The 22314-nt window shown below is 29.3% G+C and overlaps 1 long non-coding RNA gene across 1 annotated transcript; it reads right to left on the reverse strand.

Annotated features, from left to right (window-relative positions):
- Nucleotides 1-7080: 7080 nt before the first annotated feature.
- LOC109169155 lies at nt 7081-19887 on the reverse strand. The gene is made up of 3 exons (XR_002052181.1): nt 19755-19887; nt 8799-8802; nt 7081-7090 (listed from the first exon to the last, which is right to left on the reverse strand). It is a non-coding gene; the product is annotated as an uncharacterized LOC109169155 (long non-coding RNA).
- Nucleotides 19888-22314: the final 2427 nt, after the last annotated feature.

Here is a 22314-nt window from a genome sequence, read left to right on the forward strand (position 1 = left end):
AGAGAAATTTTGTCTTATTATTATTATTTTTTAAAAAAAAAGGTTATAATATATATATATATATATATATATATATATATATATATATATATATATATATATTTGGCAATGAGTAAGTTAACAATAATAAATAGTTAATGAAATATTATGTTATTAAAGTTTATAAATAAACAGAAAAGTAAAAACGTGAAAGATGGTAATAACTTTAGAAATGTGTTATTATTATACAAGGAAAAAATTAAAATGTACAAGTTATCAATTCACATTATTACACCAATATAATTTTTATTCCCATTATAACCTTATCAACATTGACGTTTATTATATGTATACTAGTTACCACACGCGCTTTGCGCGATTAACCAATATGTATTTTTTAAATTACTATTCCTTAATTGGTTAAAGTATTCATATAATAATGAGAGAGATAAAAATGTTAAAATCTATAATACTACAAATGTTGCAGTTCAAATGATAGTAGGGTAGTGTGAATCATGATACAAAAATTTGTACTTTCAGTTAACACATTCTGTACCTACAGTTAATAGTTCATGTACATGTAAACAAATAACTTGATAATTAACATTAGGTTATTTTTGGACCAAGGTCTACAATGCGGCAAATTATACCATGGACCAGGATGTACCTTGCATTGTAGACCCTGATTCAAAAATAACTTTCAGATTCTGTATATATATTTGACACATTCTGTACCTACAGTTGATTGTTTCTGTGCATGTAGCTATCATATTATGTGTAAGCAATTATCCAAAAATAACTATTAGATTATGTATCTATAGTTGACATGTAATTGTTTGAGGCAAATCGACCTGGATTGTTTGAGGCAAATCGGCCTGGCGAGATGAATATAGATCTTTCTTATAATCTCCAAAGTACTTAAACAAAAAAGTCTTATTGGTGAAAATAAAAAAATCAACAATTCAGTTGAATTTTTTTGTCAGACCAGACATTATAATTGAATATTTAATCATACAACTTTGCACCTTTTCTTCTAGCATCATCCATACTCAAGCAAATTTAGGAAGGAAATAAAGGAGAAATCATCACAAACAAGAACCTAGGTTAATAATATAATTAAGAGATACGGAGGGTAAAGTTAACGACTTAACGGAGGCAAATTAAACAAAAATTAACGGAGCAAGGGGTTATTTAAGAGAAAAGGTATTAATAATTAAGGGTAAATTAAAAAATTAGTTAAAAATATTTAAACAAAAATAATATCAACCATTCATTTGGATAAATAAGAATTGACATCTTTTTTTATTTCCGTTAAGGGGCCTAATTTTATTGACTTTTATTAAGATTGTAGATATGCATAGTAAAAATTTGTTTGCATGGGCAGTTCAGTTGGTCATAGAGATGAAGTTTGGGAAGAATGTATAGTAGAAATTTATTGATATATTTATATAGTAGATAGTAAATATAGATATATTAAAGAAAATATATATCTCTTCTTCCAAACTTTTTTTTTTGAAAACTCTTCTTCTAAACTTTAAATTGAGACAAATAATTGTCAGGGCAACCGTACTTGTTTTCAGCCACTTCAACATCACGTTATGCAGTTGCTTTCATAGGAATCATAGCAACGGTTGCTGACAAATAATATTGAATAAGTGTTTGGCCATTTATTAAAAACTTAGGGAAAATGGCACTTTTTCCCCCTATGTTATATACTTATAGCACTTTTTCTCCCTCAATTATTTAAGTGGCTCTTTTTCCCCCTGAAATGTTAAATGGACATATTTACCCTTAAAATAAATATTTCATTTATTTTTATTCTCCAATAAATTATTACTATAATTTGGTTCAAATCAGATATTATAGTAACCAAACCAAAATATTCCAATTACAATTTATAATCAAAACGCGATATTTAGAGTTTATTAAAATCACGAACTGGAATGGGCGGTTCATGTTCCAAACTGAAAAAATAAAATACATTTATTGTTGAATTTAAACTATTTTAAAATAAAAAATAAAATTTTAAAATAAAGACGGTTCAAAATCGCGAACGGGATCCGGAACCGTCGGTTCATGATCCAGTTTTTTTTTTTTTTAATTCTTAAATTTAATAAATTGAAATCCAAATATTGGGTTCTAGATCTGAATCATAACTGAAAACTTTTAATTCGATTGCTATAGTGTCTGGTTCAGTTCGAACCGAACCGTGGTAATCGCTACATATACGCAATAATTTGTTGGAGAAGTAAAATAAATAAAATGTTTACTTTAAGGGTAGAAATGTCAATTAAATATATTAGGGGAGAAAACCACCACTTTTAAAATAATTGAGGGGGCTAATGTGCTTACATAAATAATTGAGGGAGAAAAAGTACTATAAGTATATAACATAGGGGGAAAAAGTGCCATTTTCTCAAAAACTTATTAATAAATGCCCAAACAACCACTAATTAATGTTGTTTGTCTCCAACTGTTACTATGATGGCAACTGCTTTACGTGTCGAAGATTGGTTCGGGTGTGAAACTGTCAGGACTCCCAACAATATTATCCCTATGAGATGGTGACATATTTTTATATCAATTGTCAAAATTAAATAATTATTAATATATCAAAAATTATAATTAGTAATAAAAATATAATTGTATTTTCTTATATTTGTGTTGTAGGCTTGTAGTCAGTGTTACATTTTGATGACAGAATATTAAATTCAACTTTTCAAGCCATTGTATAAAAATGAATATCAAATATATAATATAATTTTAGAAAAAATGTAATATATAATTTTTTAACAAGTTAACAAATGTTCTATTTTTACTAAATAATGTTACAGATTTACTAATACTTTTCAAGATAGAAGTAATATTTTTTAGTAAAAATGTAACAATTATTGATTAATAGAAAAGCTTTACATTTTCATTAAAATAATATATTACATATTTCAATTCAGATATATTTCACATTAGATGATCTCATGTAAATTTTTGTTCTTTAATATTATTATTATTTGTTTGATAAATACGAAAGGGATAAATGTCAAATAAGCCTTTAAACTATTCAAGAAAATGTAATTAAGCCATCAAATTTTATTTTTTAAAAAAAAAAAACCTCTAATTCGACACCTGACTTAGAAAAAAGTACATTAATCATATTTGAAATGTTATTGTAGGTAACTTACAATTTAAAGATGATTGGAATCCAACATCAATATTTTTGATGACTTGGATGCCTAATAATAATAATAATAATAATAATAATAATAATAATAATAATAATAATAATAATAATAATAATAACAATAACAATAACAATAACAGTAACAGTAACAGTAACAGTAACAGTAACAGTAACAATAGTAATAATAATAGTAATAATAATAATAATAATAATTTATTGAAAATTAATTATTTAAATTTTTTTTAAAAAAGCTTGTGGTCAAGCTTTAAATTTTATTATTATTCATAATAATATTTTATTGCAAAATTAAATATTTTAATTTTAAAAAAAAACTTGCAGTCAAGTTTTAAATTTTTTTTAAAATTATAATAACAATATTATTATTATTATTATTATTATTATTATTATTATTATTATTATTATTATTATTATTATTATTATTATTATTATTATTATTATTATTATTATTATAAAGAGTAAAATATTAAAAAAAAAAAAAAAAAAAACTTGGTTCCAAGTGTCTTGGCATCGCCGGCCAAGTTTTTTTTTTTTTTTTTTTTTTTTTTTAATCAATAATTTAATATTAAAAAATTATTATTATTTTATTATGTGAATTGGGCATTTAAGTCAACAAAAGATATTGATGTGGCATTCTAATTACCTGCAATCAATCTTTATGTTGTGCAACCGTGTGCACCATGCATGGCGTACACGGTTGCAAAACGACGCCGTTTCATTTTAAAAAAAAAAAATCCCGTTCGGATCGTCGTTAACGGCGTTAGGCGGTTTCCTTTCGTATTCAAACAGTAGGATATATCCATAATTTCATAACTATATATCCACAATTTCATAATTATATATCCAGAATTACATAACTATATGTCCAGAATTAAATAACTTTATATTCATAATTTGACAATAGTACATTCAGAAATAATAACTACACATTCATAATGTCATATCCATATATTTATAATTTCACAACTAGACATTCATAATTACATAACTCCATATTCATAATTCTTAAAGTGCTTGTTCACATACAGAAAACCATATCCATATTTGCATAACTACACATCCATAATTTCAAAACTATATATATCCATAAATTCATAACTATATATCCATAACTTCATAACTATATATCCATAACTTCATAACTTCATAACTATATATTCAGACTTGCATAACTATATATTCATAACTATAAATATAAAATTTTTTTTTTTGAAAAAACTAATTGAAAAAGTTTCTTTAAACATCTTTTTGAATTTTAGCATTTTGGAGTTACAAAAAGCTAATTAACCAAACACTTATATTGCTTTTTTTAACAAAGTCAAACAATTAATAGTGATCAAATAAGTCAAAATTGGCTGATAAGCTAACTATTTTACCAAACATGACCATTATCTCTTTTTTTTTTTTTTTTTTAAATACTCATGATTCTTTATAAGATAGTATCTCTTATATACTTTCTTAAACATTTTCAGCCTAAAGAATCTAAGTACCACCGGGATTCAAACCTATGACCACCCATTTAGAATGATAACCGGGATATCATAACAGTACACGGTAGTTGGCAACATAATATCTTTTATTTACTCTAATATTAAATTAAAGTAGTATAGGACTAATATTTTTAATATTCTATTCTCAATAATAATAAAGTGATATCAAGCTTTTATTAACAGCCTATGAAGCATTACCTCTAAAGTTTTACTTTGGAAAATATTAAAGAGGGTCTGATCGCAATTATATTGAATTATTTATAGGGACAATATACTGTTAAGTCATGGGATTCAACCTGTTGCAATTGATCAGATCAGACCACAGCAGATAAGATGAGTGTTGCACAAACTTTAATGAAAATATGCTAATAAATAATTTAAACACAAAGACATATAATGCATACAATGTTTATATTTAACAAACAAATAAAGCACTCACAAACAGATGAACAACCAATCTATATTGTTTCATGCCATGAAAAAGTAAACACAAGATCTATATTTTAATTTACAATTCATAAGTAATGCAATATAGGGGTGTTTGGTAAATAGCTGTTAAGTGATTGGGTTAGTGGATCTACTAATTGATAGCATTAGTTGATTGTAGAAAGATGTTTGGTAAATGAGTTGTTAGCTGATAGTGATTATATGCAAAATGACTTTCTCAAAAAGTTTATTGAAACAGTGTTTTGAATAGTTTTTTGAATTTTAGCTTTTTGGAGCAATAAGCTGTTACCAAAAAGTTAATTAATTAAACACTTATATTGGTTGTTTAACCAAGTCAAACAACCAATAGTGACCAAATAAGTCAAAATTTGCTGATAAGCTAATTAACTATGTTACCAAACATGGCCATAATCAAATTCAAGTTATATTTACTACCATTTTAGTTATATATTAACTTAAATATGAGATACAATCATTGGTATCCGGGTTGGACTTCCATTTGGAAGATTATGAGTTTGAGCCTCAGTGGAGGCGTTATTGGTTCTTTGTGTTTCAGTAGGTTGAGAAAGTATATGAACAGATACTACAATGTAATAGAACCAGTATCTTTCAAAAAAAAAAAAAAAAAAAATATGAGATACAATCATTGGTTAGGTATTTATTTATGTATTGTACGAATTATCGGTTTTGTGGACCGGGTTTAGTATCATGTCATCAAAACATATGTTGATTGTTATGTAAGTAAAAAGAAATAAAGTTGGCCCTCGTTGCTAGCTATAACTTTTGGCGTACAACAATTGAGTACAACGGTTGATCCCGACACAAGAAGTATCACAAAGGGAAAAAATCACTCAATTACACAACTCTAGTCCTTTTAACTCCTTTTTTTTAAACTGCGACATAATACACCTTTATCTTTACAAAAGTGTTGTGAATTTTCATCGCTCAAACAATGGAATAGTGAACCTCCATTACAATTTGGTTCATATTCATATCTGATTATAGCATAGTTTTTGGTAAAAGCATATACGGATAATTATTTCTTTAAACAAAAAATTTGCTAATGGAGATTCAATGTTTTGTTGCTTGATGGATTAAGATTGTAATTTTTTTTTTTTTTTTTACCTTAGAGATTAATGGAGAAAATAAATCGTAAGCTAAATAAATGTGTCTCAACTAGCCTACTGATCTTTAATGCTTGTACATTAGTATTCACAACAAAGTTTACCATGTTATCATTATATTATATCATATAATAACTCATTAAAAGTTCAAATAACAAATTTTTCCAAGTTTGAATATTAGTTTGAAACTTCATTGAGTTTGATAGCTTAAATCGATATTTTTACAATAGCTGTTTGAGAGTTATTTGTCTCTTATCACTTATTTATATAAAAATAATAATAATTTCGGTCTCTCAATTGTTCTCACGTTGTATATCTAATTGCTCTAATCTCTTTCAATATTTACAAATTTGAACTTTTAATTCTTCAATAATATATATGTGCATTTAGTCTTTAGAATTACAACTAACTTAGATGTCAAACATCATTTGTATATCGAGCTTTATGAGGCCTGGGCATATTTGTAACTTTAATCTATTTTTTATTTTTCTCATAAACCTAGATACAAACAAAACATTTTGACACCTAATAAGTTGAGTTAGTGTAACCAAGTGGCTTGTAGTCCACTGGTATTGGGTTGCTCTCTTAAGTGGGAGGTGTAAGGTTCAAACCTCTATTGAGGCAATAGTGTGTATATGTAGGGTATCCCCCTTCCTTATAATAAAAAAAAAAAAAAAGTTGAGTTAGTGTACGAATTTACACCTTAGAGCAATCATATATGTGGTTTTTTTTTTTGAGGGGTTTTTTCATATCTAAAAATCAAAGCTTGAGTTTGAAAATTAATGAGGGATGGAGTTTTTTTTTTTTTTTTTTTTTTTTTTTTTTAAATGATTTTTTTTCCTGCAAGTGATAGACTTTTGTGGGGTCCACATTTTGAGAAATGAAAACAGAGCTCTATGATTGTCTCCGCGTGCTGAAGATGCAAGTGCCCAGTTGGGCGCTTTACCTGCCTAGTTTTTTTTTTTTTATTTCCTGTTTCCGTGTCAGATTATTTTTTTTTTCCTTTTTTTTTTCTTCCTTTTTTCCCTCTCTCTTCGCTCTCCTAATTGGATCTTCAAAAATATGAAAAAACTAAGCATAGTGATGCTCTTACATAATAATTAAAGATCCAAATTTGTAAAATTTGAAAGATATAAACTAGATTTATAATTTATGAATAATTGAGGGGAATGAATATTTTCTTTTATGTCTATTGTTTAATTTAATAATTATACTTGCATTATTGAGATAATTCCTATGATATTTCAGCATCAATTTTAAAGCAAAAATATTCCTTATGCTCTAACTATTGCCAATGTTACAAATTACAAAGATTCTTATACATGCAAAAGATCAGAATCTAATTCCTCTAAAAAGGACATAAATAGTGGTAACCTACCACCCTTTCTCATTTATGCACAACAACTACTATACAGTTCTAAGCTCCCCTCTGTCCATTCACAACAGCTGTCATATGTTTACGCATAAGTCTAATCTTAACACTGTCTCACCGTGAGACGATCTCACTATAAAACTGATACAATCTAAGGTTGTATGGAAATATTTTTTTTTTTCAAGTCAAGAGCCAAACTCCAGAAAAGAGGAAGAAGAGACATGATTATTGTACTTCGAGTGACAGTCTAACTCCAAATGATTATGCTTCGAGTGATAGTCTAACTTCAGAAAAGAGAGAAAAGAGAGGATATTGTCACTAGACAATTCAATAATATGTTCTTCAGTGTCATCCTTCAATTACATTGGTAGCTATATATGCAGGATCATAGCAAGTATCCACTGCCCCATTACTTATATAACTACCTATTAAATGAATAGAATAGTGATTATCCCACTATATAATAATAATAATAATAATAATAATAATAATAATAATAATAATAATAATAATAATAATAATAATAATAATAATAACAACAACTACCTCTAAAAGATCTTGTGGTCGAGCGGCATAACTGTTGCTTTCTCAAATGGGAGGTCATAGGTTCGTGTTTCAATAGGTTGAGAAAGTATGCACAAATACTACATTGTAACAGAGTCAATAGTACTCAAAAAATAATAATAATAATAACTGCAGCAATACCATAAATGTATAATAGTTTTAATTAATTCATAATATTTTTTGAATACAGAAAAATATTATCATTTAATTAACTAAAAATATTACATATTTAACGTGATACAATTTCACACAATACTTGTATAATTCAAGCATTGGAGTGGTACAATGGCGTCTTCCCTGGGTGAGACCTATGGGGCATGAGGCACTTCATCTTTTACTTGCTAATTATTATATATTTGCTTTTGATAAAAGATGCTCACATTGATTATGTTGATTTATTGTGGTGCATGTAGTGCGCTGCTCACTTTTTTCTTTACATATTGGAAAAGAAAGACAACAAAAAGTTACATCAATCTTCTATCCGACATAATTTACAACAACATTATTTAAACTTAGCAACAACCAAATCAGTAAAAAAAGAATTTTCACAAATTCAGGGGAATTAGTCAGATAATTGTCTTGATAACTAAATGTTCTAATTAAGTTCGACTCTAACTTTAAGCTACTTAGCTATTGGCCTTCTCAATTTGAACTAATCAACTATACATGAGTCATCTAAATTGGTTTTACCGCATTGTGATTTTTTGCTAGCTAGGGAAATTGTTATACCATGGACCAAGGTCCACATATAATCTGGACCCTGGTCTAAAAATTATGTATCTATTGTTAAAATATTGTATTTTCAGTTAATAAATTGTGTACTTGTAAATAAACTGAAGACTTATAATATGTTCAGTACACATTATGTATATGTAATTAACATATTATGTGTCTGCAATTAATTTATTATGTGTCTGTAGTTAACGTATTATGTGCCTGTAGTTAACATATTAGGTGCCTTCACTTTAACTGCATACACATAATCTGAATGTCATTTTGGACTAAGGTCCACAATACAAAATAGACCCAAATCGATGGGATAATTTGTCTAATTAACTAGAGTCACAAAGCATATTTCATCAAAAACACACTTTCAAGTAGCAATTTAGGAGTTTCTCGTAAATGAAAGGAATTTCCACCGACCACCGGGAGGGTGCATGCATGTTAGTTGATGCATAAATGCATGTGGAGTTGATGGTGGGTAGAAAACAAAACTTAAATTCATGTTTCTCCAAAGATGTCGAATTATTATTGTGTGGACCATACTATCAAATAATATATATTTAGTATACAAATAATATATTTTTTAGTATATTAAAAATTTACATTATATTAAAAAAAATACATTATTTAAATATTAAAAATATATTATTTTATATAATGTACATTTAGTACACAAATAATGTACTTTTAGTATATTAAAAATGTATGGACCATAATTTGCCAATGAAGTCTTCGTCAACAAGTACAGTTATTAGGGATGTATAATGTGATGTCAGTCAGCATAGGATTGTTAGAGTAACTGTGTTTCCATTTCAACATCACGTGGTGCAGTCGCTTTCGTAATTAGCGACGAAACAATGATAATGCGATATTGAGTGTGTAGTCCAATATTTCCCACTATAGCATTTACACCTTAATTAGTAGCCAATCTTGACAAAACAAAGTCGGTTTAAATGTGTTAAGCTATAACAGATAGTCATATCTGAATGAAACGTTATTATTAGTATCGAAATTAAATCTAGATTTAAAGTTTGAGTTTGAACCTCCACACTATCCAATAATAATAATTAAAAAAAAAAAAAAGTCTGCATGGGCAGCTTAGTTGGTCATACGGATGAAGTTTGAGAACAATGACCCAAGATCGAGTCTATTCAGCTGAGTTACCATGATTTACATTCTCTCAGATACTCTGTCAGGCCGGGGTGTGGGGGCCTTGGGTTTCAGATTCAACCTTTTTGAGAACAATAATAAAAAAAAAAGAGTGAGTTAAGCTGGTCTAAATGTTGACTTGGTAATCACAATATTACAACTTCGACTTTTGTTAGTAGCGACCTATATTGGTCTTCTTGATTTGAAATCCTCAACTATGTGCAACCTAAACTGGCTTGCCTCATTGCGATTCTAGCTAGGATCACAATGCGAGATTTACCTCGTATAGTAGTACACGCCATTGGGTAGACGGGTTACGGGTAGTGATGTGAGTATATCAACAACATACCCTCACCACTTAAAAGGAATAAGGTTCAAATTGGTCACTGAACGTAACCTGAAAATGCAATTAGGCCACTGAACGAAAAAAAAAAATGCAATTAGGCCACTCAACACTCCAAAAACGTGCAATTAGGCCACTGAATACTCCAAATGTATGCAATTTCACCGGACAACAGGTTACCATCAATTTTAGCAGGTTACCTACTTACGTGGCAGCTGAGTTGACATTTTTAATAATTTTTAAATAATTTTAATAATAATTTCTACTATACTAATAAGAGCCCAAGAGAGTTAGGCTTATAATGGGTAGAAAAAATGGCGGTCAAATTTTTTAATCAAATGAATGACTCAGATTGATTAGATTTTAATTTTTCCTTAAGATTTCCTAATTTATCCTTAATGAATATGATTATCCGTTAACTTTTCCGTTAAATATTAACTTTTCCGTTAATTCCGGTTAGTTCACTGTTAACTTACTCATTGATTTTAATAAGAAAGGTCTTAGGTTCGAACTCCATCCCAATCAAAGTTGACATAATTAGTACTCTATTTTACTCTTATTAAATTAAATAATAATTTTGTAGCTACAACAACAAAAAATACATATGCATTTCTTTAATTTAGAATTATGTGTCTACAATGTCTTTATTCAAAAAAAAAATATTCATTATCAATAAATTAAATAAGAGAAATAATTTATTAGTTATATTGTCTTTATTTTTCTCCAATATAAAACTCTTTACATTCAAATTCATCAATTGATTATATTCGCTACATTGTCCCTACAATGTCTTTATTAAAAAAAATTATTCATTATCAATAAATTAATTAAGAGAAATAATTTTATTAGTTATATTGTCTTTATTTTTCTCTAATGTAAAAATTCTTTATATTCAAATTCATCAAATTGATTATATTCAATACATTGTCTATTATCTTTTTTGTGCACTATTTTTTTAATTAAATATCAAAGTTATAATACAAAATAATGTTATATATTTATTTACCAAGAATTTTATTAATACCATGGAAAAATTTAAAAAATATAATTAATAAAGCCAATCATGTTAACTACTGGAGGAATTTGTTGACAAAGAGAGTATTCAAATCACACAACAAATTGAAGTGAGAACTATCTTTCAACGTCCTTATTTGACAATCAGCAGTTAGCGGTTAGCGTTAGCGGATTATATTAGCGAATTTGACCAGCGAATTATATCAACGGTTGGTAAAAAGATATTTGAAAAAATTAGATGTTTAGATTAACATGTAAAATGACCTAAGGGTATACATAACAACAACAACAACAACAACAACAATAATAATAACAATAATAATAATAATAATAATAATAATAATAATTGTTTTAAAAAAATAAAAAAATATATATTTAATTAAGCCAATCATATTAATACTTGGGGGATTTAATGACAAAAGAGTATTCAAATCACACAACAAATTGAAGTGGGAAACTACCTCGCAATGTCCTTGTTTGGCAATCAGCAGTTAGCTCTTCAATATTAGTATATATTTAATATTTTATGCCCTAATTTTTATTTGCTCTCCCTTATTTCTCGTATTTGGTTTAAATCATACCTATACAACTATTTTATTGACAATTATAATCAATCTTGACTATATTATCTTGCGTTTGTAAACTTAGAATTACCTATTTAAATACGCAAATTCAACATTCAATTATGTATACATGAACAATTCCAATATAATCTTGCCTTGATATACTTTAAAGTACTTATTAAAAAAAAAAAACATTAGGCATTATCCCAATCGCGCAATGCGCGTAAAAAACTAATTTAATAATAAATTTTTAAAAAGTTGAAAAAACATTAAATTAAAAAAATTTCAAAAAAATAAATAAAACGATGGCGGCCACCCCGATGTTTTTTTTTTTAAAATAAAAAAATAAAAATTATTATTAAAATTTATTAAAAATTATTAAAAATGCCAACTCAGCTGCCACGTAAGCAAGTAACCTGATAAAATTGATGGTAACCTGCTATCAGGTGAAATTGCATACATTTGGAGTGTTCAGTAGTCTAATTGCAACTTTTTTTCGTTCAGTGGCCTAATTGTATTTTCAGGTTACGTTGATATTGGTTCATGAGTGACCAATTCATACGAATATATTTGTTAGAGAAAATTCAATGTGAATAGACAAACAAATTTAGTAGGTAGTAAAATTTAACGATATTCATCGTAAGAGCATCAAAAAATATGATTCAATGTATATATACATAGGAGTTCATGCTGGAAAGAGAACAGGAAATAATTAATGTTTATCACCCATATGTGATATGTATAGTACAGTCGTCGTCAACCGATAACGAAGAGAATGCTCTACCCTGTTTCCACTTCAAATTCACACCGTATAGTCCCTTTCCCACTTAATAAAAGACGACCTATATCTGAGGGCGTAGTCAATTATTTCCCACTAACAACTACAAATATATATATATATATATATATATATATATATATATATATATATAGCAGGGTCCGGTTGAGGTGAGAACCACTGCTTGGGTGTGAACATATGAACTCCTATGCACTGTTGAGATGTGAGATTGAACGGCAGAGATCTGAGGAGTACGTGGTGCAATGGTGCAATTGTGCAGTTGTGCAGTGATGCGCAATGATATATATTACCATGTCAAAATCATTATAAATCACAAGATTAACGGTACGCAATAGTATACTGGTTCACATGTTAACGAGAACCATCAAATTTAAGTTTTAAATTATTTTGGCCCCAATCAATTTCGAAATGAGGACAAAAAAAAAAAGGCCAGCACTAAGTATGATTTGAGCTACGGTTTTCTAACAATTCCAACGAATTATTCTACTCACTTTATACATATGTGCCCCAAAAGAGTCAAAGTAGCTATGAGGTCTCTGTACTATAGTGTTTTGTTTAATTTAGTTTTTCTATGTTAATTTTGTTTAATTAAGTCCTTGTACTTTAAAAAATGAAACAATAATTAAGGACAATAGCTTATGTGGGGCTGACATTATCTCCGCCACATCATCATACTTACATGCCAACTCATATATTATTTTAGAAATATTTAAAATTAATTATTTTTACCACTAATATATTGCATTAATATGTCCAAAATATATACATAAATATTTGCTCACATCAGCTATTGTCCTTAATTGTTTCAATTTTTAAAATATAGAGACTAATATGAACAAAATTAAAATAGAAAGACTAAATTGAACAAAACACTATAGTAGAAGGACCTAATATGTGGTTTGACCCCAAAAGAAAAACATTCACATAGCATACATCTACAAAAGAAAATCTAATGATATAAGTGCATGATTTAATTTTTTTTTTTAAGTTATAAATTTGATTATTAAATGCTTTACAATTTGCCAAAATAATTATCCCTGTCTCCCTGACTCATTTCACCCGCCACGATTAATTATTATTTAGTTTTCAAATTAACTTTTTAAAAAGATTTTTTCATTTGATATGAATTTTTGAACAAGGGCTAACTACTTAAATTAATGCCCGAGACCGCTGATCTACTGGGTGGAGCAAAAATTCTCATATCAGAAAGTCAAGAGTTATATATATATATATATATATATATATATATATATATATATTGTTAATAGCTTCTAGGTTGAGCTTATTGCACATGGTCTTCCTGATGCGATTTACATTTTCTATGTAATTTGTGAGGCAAGTATTGTAGTGCAGTGAAAATATAACACTATTTTATTTTCACAATTTGTAGCAAACACCATATTTTGAATGCAGTATAATAATAGGATGTTAAACTTGACCTAGTCACCTAGCGCCCGCCCAGCAAAAATAAATTGTAATTATTTTCCACTAACAACTACAACTACAAATATATATATATATATATATATATATATATATATATATATATATATATATATATATATATATAGAAGGGTTCAGGTGTGGGGATGGCTTCCGTGCGATTGTGCGGTTGACGCACCTTAAACATTAAAATGGTGCACCTTAAGTACACAAATCATCCACCTTAACCACATAAACAAAGCACCTTAAGAACGCAAACCACGCGCACCAAAAGTTTTAGGCCGACACACCTTAAGTACACAAACCACGCACCTTAACAACACAAACCATGCATCTAAAGTTTAAAAATGGCGCACCTTAAGTTTCAACAACTCACGCATCATAAGCATACAAATCACGTACCTTAAGAAGCAAAACAACGCACCTTAATAAGGAAAACCACACACCTTAAGCTTCAGGTTAACGCACCTTAAGTTTCAACAATGACGCACCTTAAACATACAAACCACGCATCTTAAGAAGGAAAACCACGCACCTTAAGAAAGAAAACTATGCACCTTAAATTTGACCTAGATGCAAAAATTACCTAATTGCCATCACTTTTTTTTTTTTTTTTTTTTTTTTTTTTTTTTTTTTTTTTAATTTTGTTAATCCTAGACGTTGATTTAGACAAGATCAATGACTCATATTTAACCGCACGGGACACACCCAACTGCACGGGAACTGAATTATATATATATATATATATATAAACTCAACAATAATGTAAACATAATCATTAAGATTTGGAATTGAAAATTCTTTAGGTAAATCATGCATGCGGTTGTGGTGTAATAGCACAAAAAAGTTGAAACTATATGGACGGAGCCCACGGAAGAATGTCCAAATCTTGTCGTTCGAGTATGACATTTTCACATGACATGCATGAAGTACCCAGAATAAGACAATTCCCACGTGAATCACGTACGTTTTGGATCTTGCAATATAATAATAAATAATATTTTATAATTTATTTTAAAAAATCAACCATTTTCCACTCAAAGTCTCAGGTTCAAGTCCTGAGATGCAGCTTTCTTCAAACCATGAAATTTTTCATTGTTGAGGTCTTACATAGCACAAATAGAAAGTCATTTGTGTAGTTGCTAGTCGATTTGTCATGAAAATATGTAGCCAAATTATAAAAACAAAATAAAATAAAATGTTGCGCGCGCACATATATAGGTCCAGGTGAGAATCATGCCTTGGTAAAATCATGTGGACAAATCCAAACCATTGATATAATAGATTTAACGGTTGAAAATAAACAAAACTTGTAATATTTATGAAAAGAGTTAATTTTCAAAATGGTCCTCCGACTATGGTCTTTTCTCAAATTGGTCCCTTAATTTTTAATTTTTTCAAAATGGTTCTTTGACTTTTGAATTTTAAACCAAAATGGCCCTCCGTTAGTTTTGGGGGTTAAGTTGGCGTTAAAATGAAGGGTAAAATTGGAAATTTAGGTTTGCACTCCAATTTAAAGCAATATGTGATTCCTTTCAGAAGTCTGCGGACATATTTCTTCAAATTCGGTTTTTGCTCTTCTAAATCTACAATCAAAATGTGGAATAATCAACTAGAAGGCCATAAATCTTTGCCTTAGGAAGTTTATGGATGAAGTTGAAAATGAACTTTTTTGACCTTCAATATTCGGCAATAAAATTTTTTAGGGCAATAAAGTAAAATATATGCTATATTCCGAAATAAAAATGAAATATCAATATATCATAACATAATTGAAGACTACATTAATAAGAATAAATAATCAAAAATCAAAATAATTATTCGTATATATTTTTTTAAATATTCATGATTCTTTACAAGGTAATATATGTTCTATATTTTTTCAAACATTTTCAACCCAAAAAATCTAAGCCCTTACCACTAGGGTTCGAACCTATGATCATCCAATTAGAATGGTAATCAAGATGTCATTATATTACAAGGTAGTTAGCTAATTAATTGTATATAATTAACGGGAAAACTGTAACTTTCCCTTAAAATAATCCTAGGATTCCTAGGAACATATTTAATGGTTTAGTTGATGGTTGGTCCCATCCATTCATTGCGAGTACAATTATATTACTTTACTCTTATTTTTCATTATTGCTCCAAATATTTGAATCTCAGACCCCTAGGGCCCTCACGTCCAGCTCAACGGAGTATTTGAGAATATGTAAATAATTGTAATTCAGTTGAACACAAAGGTAAATCTTTGCTCACTGCACATGCACAAGGAGCATCATTACTTTGAGAGGTTGATCCCACATTATCGCTGATGAGACTCGATCCTCGATCATTATTTTCAAACTTCACCCCTATGACCAACTGAATTGTCATACAGGCTTTCATTATTAAATTAAATACACCGTGTATCACATGTAAATGAAGGCAGTTCGTTTGTATTGTTTATTATAATTAAAATAAGAGGGTTATATATCCTTAATCAGTCTAGAAACAGAATAAGTGTGAATGAAGGTTATACCCTTCATTTATGTTTGTTTTTTTTGTTAAATTTTTTTTTATACATTATGCTATAAAAGTTGTAGTTTATAATATTTTGGACAAACATACCCCTACCATTATAACTTTCGTTATCTTTTCACAATTCCATGCACATGCATCCACCATATGTATGCACAATATATATGCACATTATATATTGGAGTTATATGTTACGGAGTACTTATTTTCTAAAATATAAATATCATGTTTTACATTATTATTATTATTATTATTATTATTATTATTATTATTATTATTATTATTATTATTATTTACAATAATTTAAATATCTCAAATCTAAATAAATTTAAAATTTTAATATAAAATACTAATATTGGGCACCTATTTTTGTGCATCGCGTATAACAAATACTAGTTATAATAATAGAAGTAATAATTGATTATTTGACAATGTAAAATCTTTTATACAAAGAATCCACATTAAAGTTAATAAAATTCTTGTTTTTACATATATAATGAGGTGGCAACAAATATTTTTGCTTAGATTGCATAGAATATAATGGTACCCTATTAAAAATATTTAGTGGGGTTATCAAACCTAATGAAATTGATGTAATGACATCATCATATGATAATAGATCTAAACAATTGATAGAGTGACGTATATAATATGACGTTACATTATAAAAAAATAAAAATAAAATTAATGACATTTTATTTGATTTGACTTGTAATGATTCAATGAAGTAGCATTAATGCATCATATATTTTATGTTAAATTTTGTTTTTAACCCATCAATTATGGGGTTTAAATTATTTTAGTTGTTTTGTATTTTTTTTTTTGAAATACGATACTCGCAATTCTTTACAAAGTAATATCTATTTTATATTTTCTCAATTATTTTTTTTAGCCCGATTCATTCTCTCGACCATCGAGATTCGATCGTGTGATCACCTATTTTGAATAGTAATAGAGGTGTCATCACATTACATAGTACTTAGCATGATAAACTCTTTTTTAAGCTCCAATCATGATTTTTATTTGTTGCATAATAAACTCTTAATTCAAATTATAAAAAATTTTGAATCCCTATATGTTAATAAATTGGATCTTTGTGAAAAGAATTTAATAAAGAAAATATTGTTAGGAACAAGTGTAATTAGATTTTGATGATATCAAACTGTCTAGGATTGTAGATCCCTATTTTTTCTTTCGTAGATAGATCTCTTGTGACAAACGAAAGTTATTGTAACTCAACGTTTGATTCACACCATGAGGTGTACGAATCTTACTCGAGACTAGCATAATAGGTCTACATGAAGTCTTGAAGACGACAAGATGATCGATAGATGCTTCCAGGCGAAAGATGCTTCCAGGCGAAAGATGGATTGAGCAAGTCTCGGATAAACCTCTTTTGACAAAAAGGATCTCTCGTCAAAGAGAAAGGATGAAAGATAAAGTCAATCTTTCGACCATCATCTCCGAGTAAACAAGTCAAATACAGACTTGTAAAAGACAACCTACATTTAAGTGAAGCAATGAGAATGTTGTCTATGACTCAGATGGGCAAATCATTCGAACAAAAAGTGTCCTAGGAATGATCTTCACAAAAGACAAGAAGCTTTAAAAGACTTGTACCATCTTGTCAGAGAACAAGGACAAAGGTCATAATGTTTTTGGTTCCAACCGCTACACAGTACAAGTGCATTAAATGCTTGATGCCCAATGGTTAATACACACTGGTTATTAGGTTTGAAATCTTCATCTCCCTCCAACGGATGGATTTTTCCACCTATAAATACCTCTCTTCACCATTGAAGAAGGGGCTGGTTATTTCACTCTTGCTATCTAAAGAAAAGCTCTTCAAACAGTTCCATCTCTTAAAGCTTTTCATAACCAGTGATCTTGTGAAGTTTTTTTTTTTCAAAAGGCTCATCCATTTCCATACTTCACAATCTAAGAAGTCTTGCATATTTTCAAGTGAAGATTCATCCAGATATCAAGACAAGGCTTCAACCAGTTGGAGAAACACCAGATTATCTTTCCAACATCTCAACTTAGAAAGAAGTTGATAGAGGCGGAGTAAACTCGAAGAGTTGAAAAACCTATCAAGTGGTTGTCCGGCCTAGTGATCAAGGAAGCCAGCTTGAAGTAGTTTGTACTAGGAGTGATAGTGCAAACCCTTTCACGAGTTGTGAAAGAAAAGTGGAGTAGGCTTCGTTAACAGCTGAACCACTATAAAATCTCTCTCTCCATATCTCTTTACTTACTGCTTTATTACTTTCGTGCATTGCATATCATATTGACCAAATGATAAGTCTTTATAACGAAAGTGTGCAAAGTGTATCTAAGACGAAACATTACTTTCGTTGTGCATAGCTCCGAAAGGAGTTGCTTTGAAAAATCGATTAGAGTCTATTCACCCCCCCCCCCCCCTTCTCTAGACTCTCTTTCGACCCTACTGGGACCAACAAATATCTTCTTCTCCTATACAAAAGAAAATATCTTTTTCGTCCTCTGTGTTATTGTTTATGGAACAATACAGTTGTTAAAATTTAGTTCAACATTCAACTCTGTATTTGTACTAAGTTAGATCGAGTATGTACTAGTGTTTACACTTAGTTCGAAGACAAGCTACTGACAAACATTGAAGATTGATGACCAAGGCCTGAACAAAAAATGAAGACTGTTCAGAAGATAGTTCAAGACAATTAGTTTGTTACAGATCATTATGGAAGAAGAATATAAAAGCCTTGACTCTCTTCAAGCTTTGATTGACGATTTGAAGATTTACACTGAGAAAATTCTACAAAAAAAGGACAGATTCATTGAGCTAAACTGAGCAACTTGACGAATTAGAATTAACATTCTTGTCAGGTTGAATTTCAACTTTAATTTGATACATTCGAGTTGCATGTGACTACACGAAGACAACTTGAGAGAGCTGCAGTTGAGGGGGAACCTCAACTTGAACGATTAGGAGATCCTTCTCCAATTCTTCAAGAAGCAACTTCATATCATTTGAAGGCTATGACGTAGCCATGACCCATGGAGATTGGAGTTCTTCACTCATATCATTGTGTTTTGGTAAAACGTTGAGATTGATTATGAATGAAGAATTGGGCTACTATTTTTGTGGTGCCCTCAGATGTAGATATGGTTATTCTGAACTGGGTTACCAAATTTTGTGCATCCTTGTGTGTTTAGATTGATTATCTTTTGGATGTTGTGTTTGTGAATTTGTTTCTGAACGTCTTCCTAAACTTGTTCATAGGTATATCTCCATAAGACATATTACGATTTGATTTATATTCAACATCTGATTAGCAAGTGTTTTGGTAAAAGTCATACATTAAATATTTCTTGCTGATGGAGATTCATGATTTCGTTACCTGAGGAGATGAAAACTTATAAGTGTGTATATAGTACAGTGATTAAAAGATAACGACTAAAATGACTATAGGTGTATAATTTAAGGACTAAATTAAAAATAAATTCTCCTTATATTCCACTTAATATTGTACTTAACTACTATTTTCACCCGTGCGATGCACGGAATGGATTTGTTATAATATATTAAGAATATTTGGTTGTTATACAATTATTTAAATTATAACATCAAATATTATATAGTGCAATTGAAGATTGGTTCTGATCGTTTATGTTTGTTGATGCTATCATTGCTTGAATTCGAGCAAATAATTGCTCAAATTAATAGCTAATGTGTAAATGTACACATGCGGTGCTGTAACTTTATAGATTTTATATATCATTGTTTAAGATATTTATAAATTAGGCAAATGTGATCGTTCTCTAGTAACTTAGCTATGGTAATCAATTGTTATCCTAGTTCATTTGTATAGAGGATATATTTTTGTCTAGATATATATCAATTTTGTCATTTTGGAAAAAAACATAATATCAACGATTGTATTTACACATTATTGAAAACCTCTTTGTAGACAAAATTGGTAGTCGCAACACAATCTTGTCTATCCTCGTCTAGAGCTAACATCTTCAGGCTATCAGGATGGGTGACTCGGGAGAAAGTCACGTACAATTGTCTGTGATTAAAGACCGTTTTTTTAAGCAATAACCCAACGTGAGTTAGTGTTTGGCCTTGGCTTTTGTTGATAGTCATGGCATATATATGCAAGCATCAACGGGAATTGTTTATGTTGGAACTTGAAGAGCAATCTCGTATCAGAAGAAGTGAGAGACAATCGGGGTATAAGAACTTTGGTTCCTTCATGTGTCCCATTAACTATTCTTGCTTCGACAATGTGATATGCCAATCTTGTGATGATGAGCCGCGTCCTGTTACAAATACCAAGAGAGTGGACCATGTTCCGCAATAACATAACAGGGACTATGTTCCGCAATAACATAACAGGTGCACCGACCTTTAATGTAAATGAATGATTAGGAAGACCTGACAATCTCAAACTATTTAAGAATCTAGGAGTGTTTACTTTTGATAGATTTTTATTGTCTGATTCTGCCTTACACAAAGAGTCACAACGTAAATATGTTTGTCCTTCTGCAGTATTCATGTTGCACATGTACTGATTAATTTGATCAACGACATATAAAGTCGGCGAGAGGATCGCTCGGCCTTCTAGCTGTGACACATCGAGCATATGATATCTCGAGCTTGGGAAGGTGCTTTCCACTATAGTTGCTATGGGATCGTGTCCACACTTTAACATAAACCGTGCCGGAATATAGATCTCAAATGAATCACCGTTTACAACCCCTGTATTCACATCTCCGATGTCTGCAATCCATTTTGAAAATCAATCAACCGTCTGTCTATCTTCCTCTGAAGCTAAGGTCCGTAATCTCAAATTTTTTGTGAGCCTTAATACCTTGCAATTTGTCCACAGGTATGAAGAATTAATAGTTGCTCCGATAACTACTGGTGCTTTCGAAATAACAGGTAGGATATGTCTAAAATTGCCGCCGAAAACTATATTGTCTTTCCCTCAAAAGTCTTTTCAGCACTACCCGGTATGGCGAACCTCAATAGATTCATCATGGTTTTGTCCAAAGCCTCAAAGCAGTGTTTGTGCGCCATCAATGCTTCATCCCATATTATCAATTTGCTCATTATTATAAGATCAGCAAGGTCAATGCGTTGCGGTATATTGCACGTGGAATCATCGTTCAAAGAGAGTGGTATAGCAAATCTGGAATGTGATGTCCTGCCTCTCGATAAAAGAAAAGATGATATTCCACTGGAAGCAACATTCAGAACAATATCACCGCGGCTCCTTATATATATATATATATATATATATATATATATATATATATATATATATATATATATATATATATATATATATATATATATATATATATATATATATATATATATATATATATATATATATATATATATATATAACCATAAAATTACCATAGTAATTACACGAAAAAATAGATATGATAATTTATTTACTTCTCATTGTATTATACCTTAAGCATAACAAAAAAATTAGATTATCATAAAATTAATTGTAATAATTATAAAAAAATCCAACGATCCATGTTTAATTGCAATTATACTATTATTAAGGTAATTATTAACTTAATTACCATAA

This window comes from Ipomoea nil, unplaced genomic scaffold (assembly GCF_001879475.1).
Source record: "Ipomoea nil cultivar Tokyo-kokei standard unplaced genomic scaffold, Asagao_1.1 scaffold3251, whole genome shotgun sequence".
NCBI lineage: Eukaryota > Viridiplantae > Streptophyta > Magnoliopsida > Solanales > Convolvulaceae > Ipomoea > Ipomoea nil.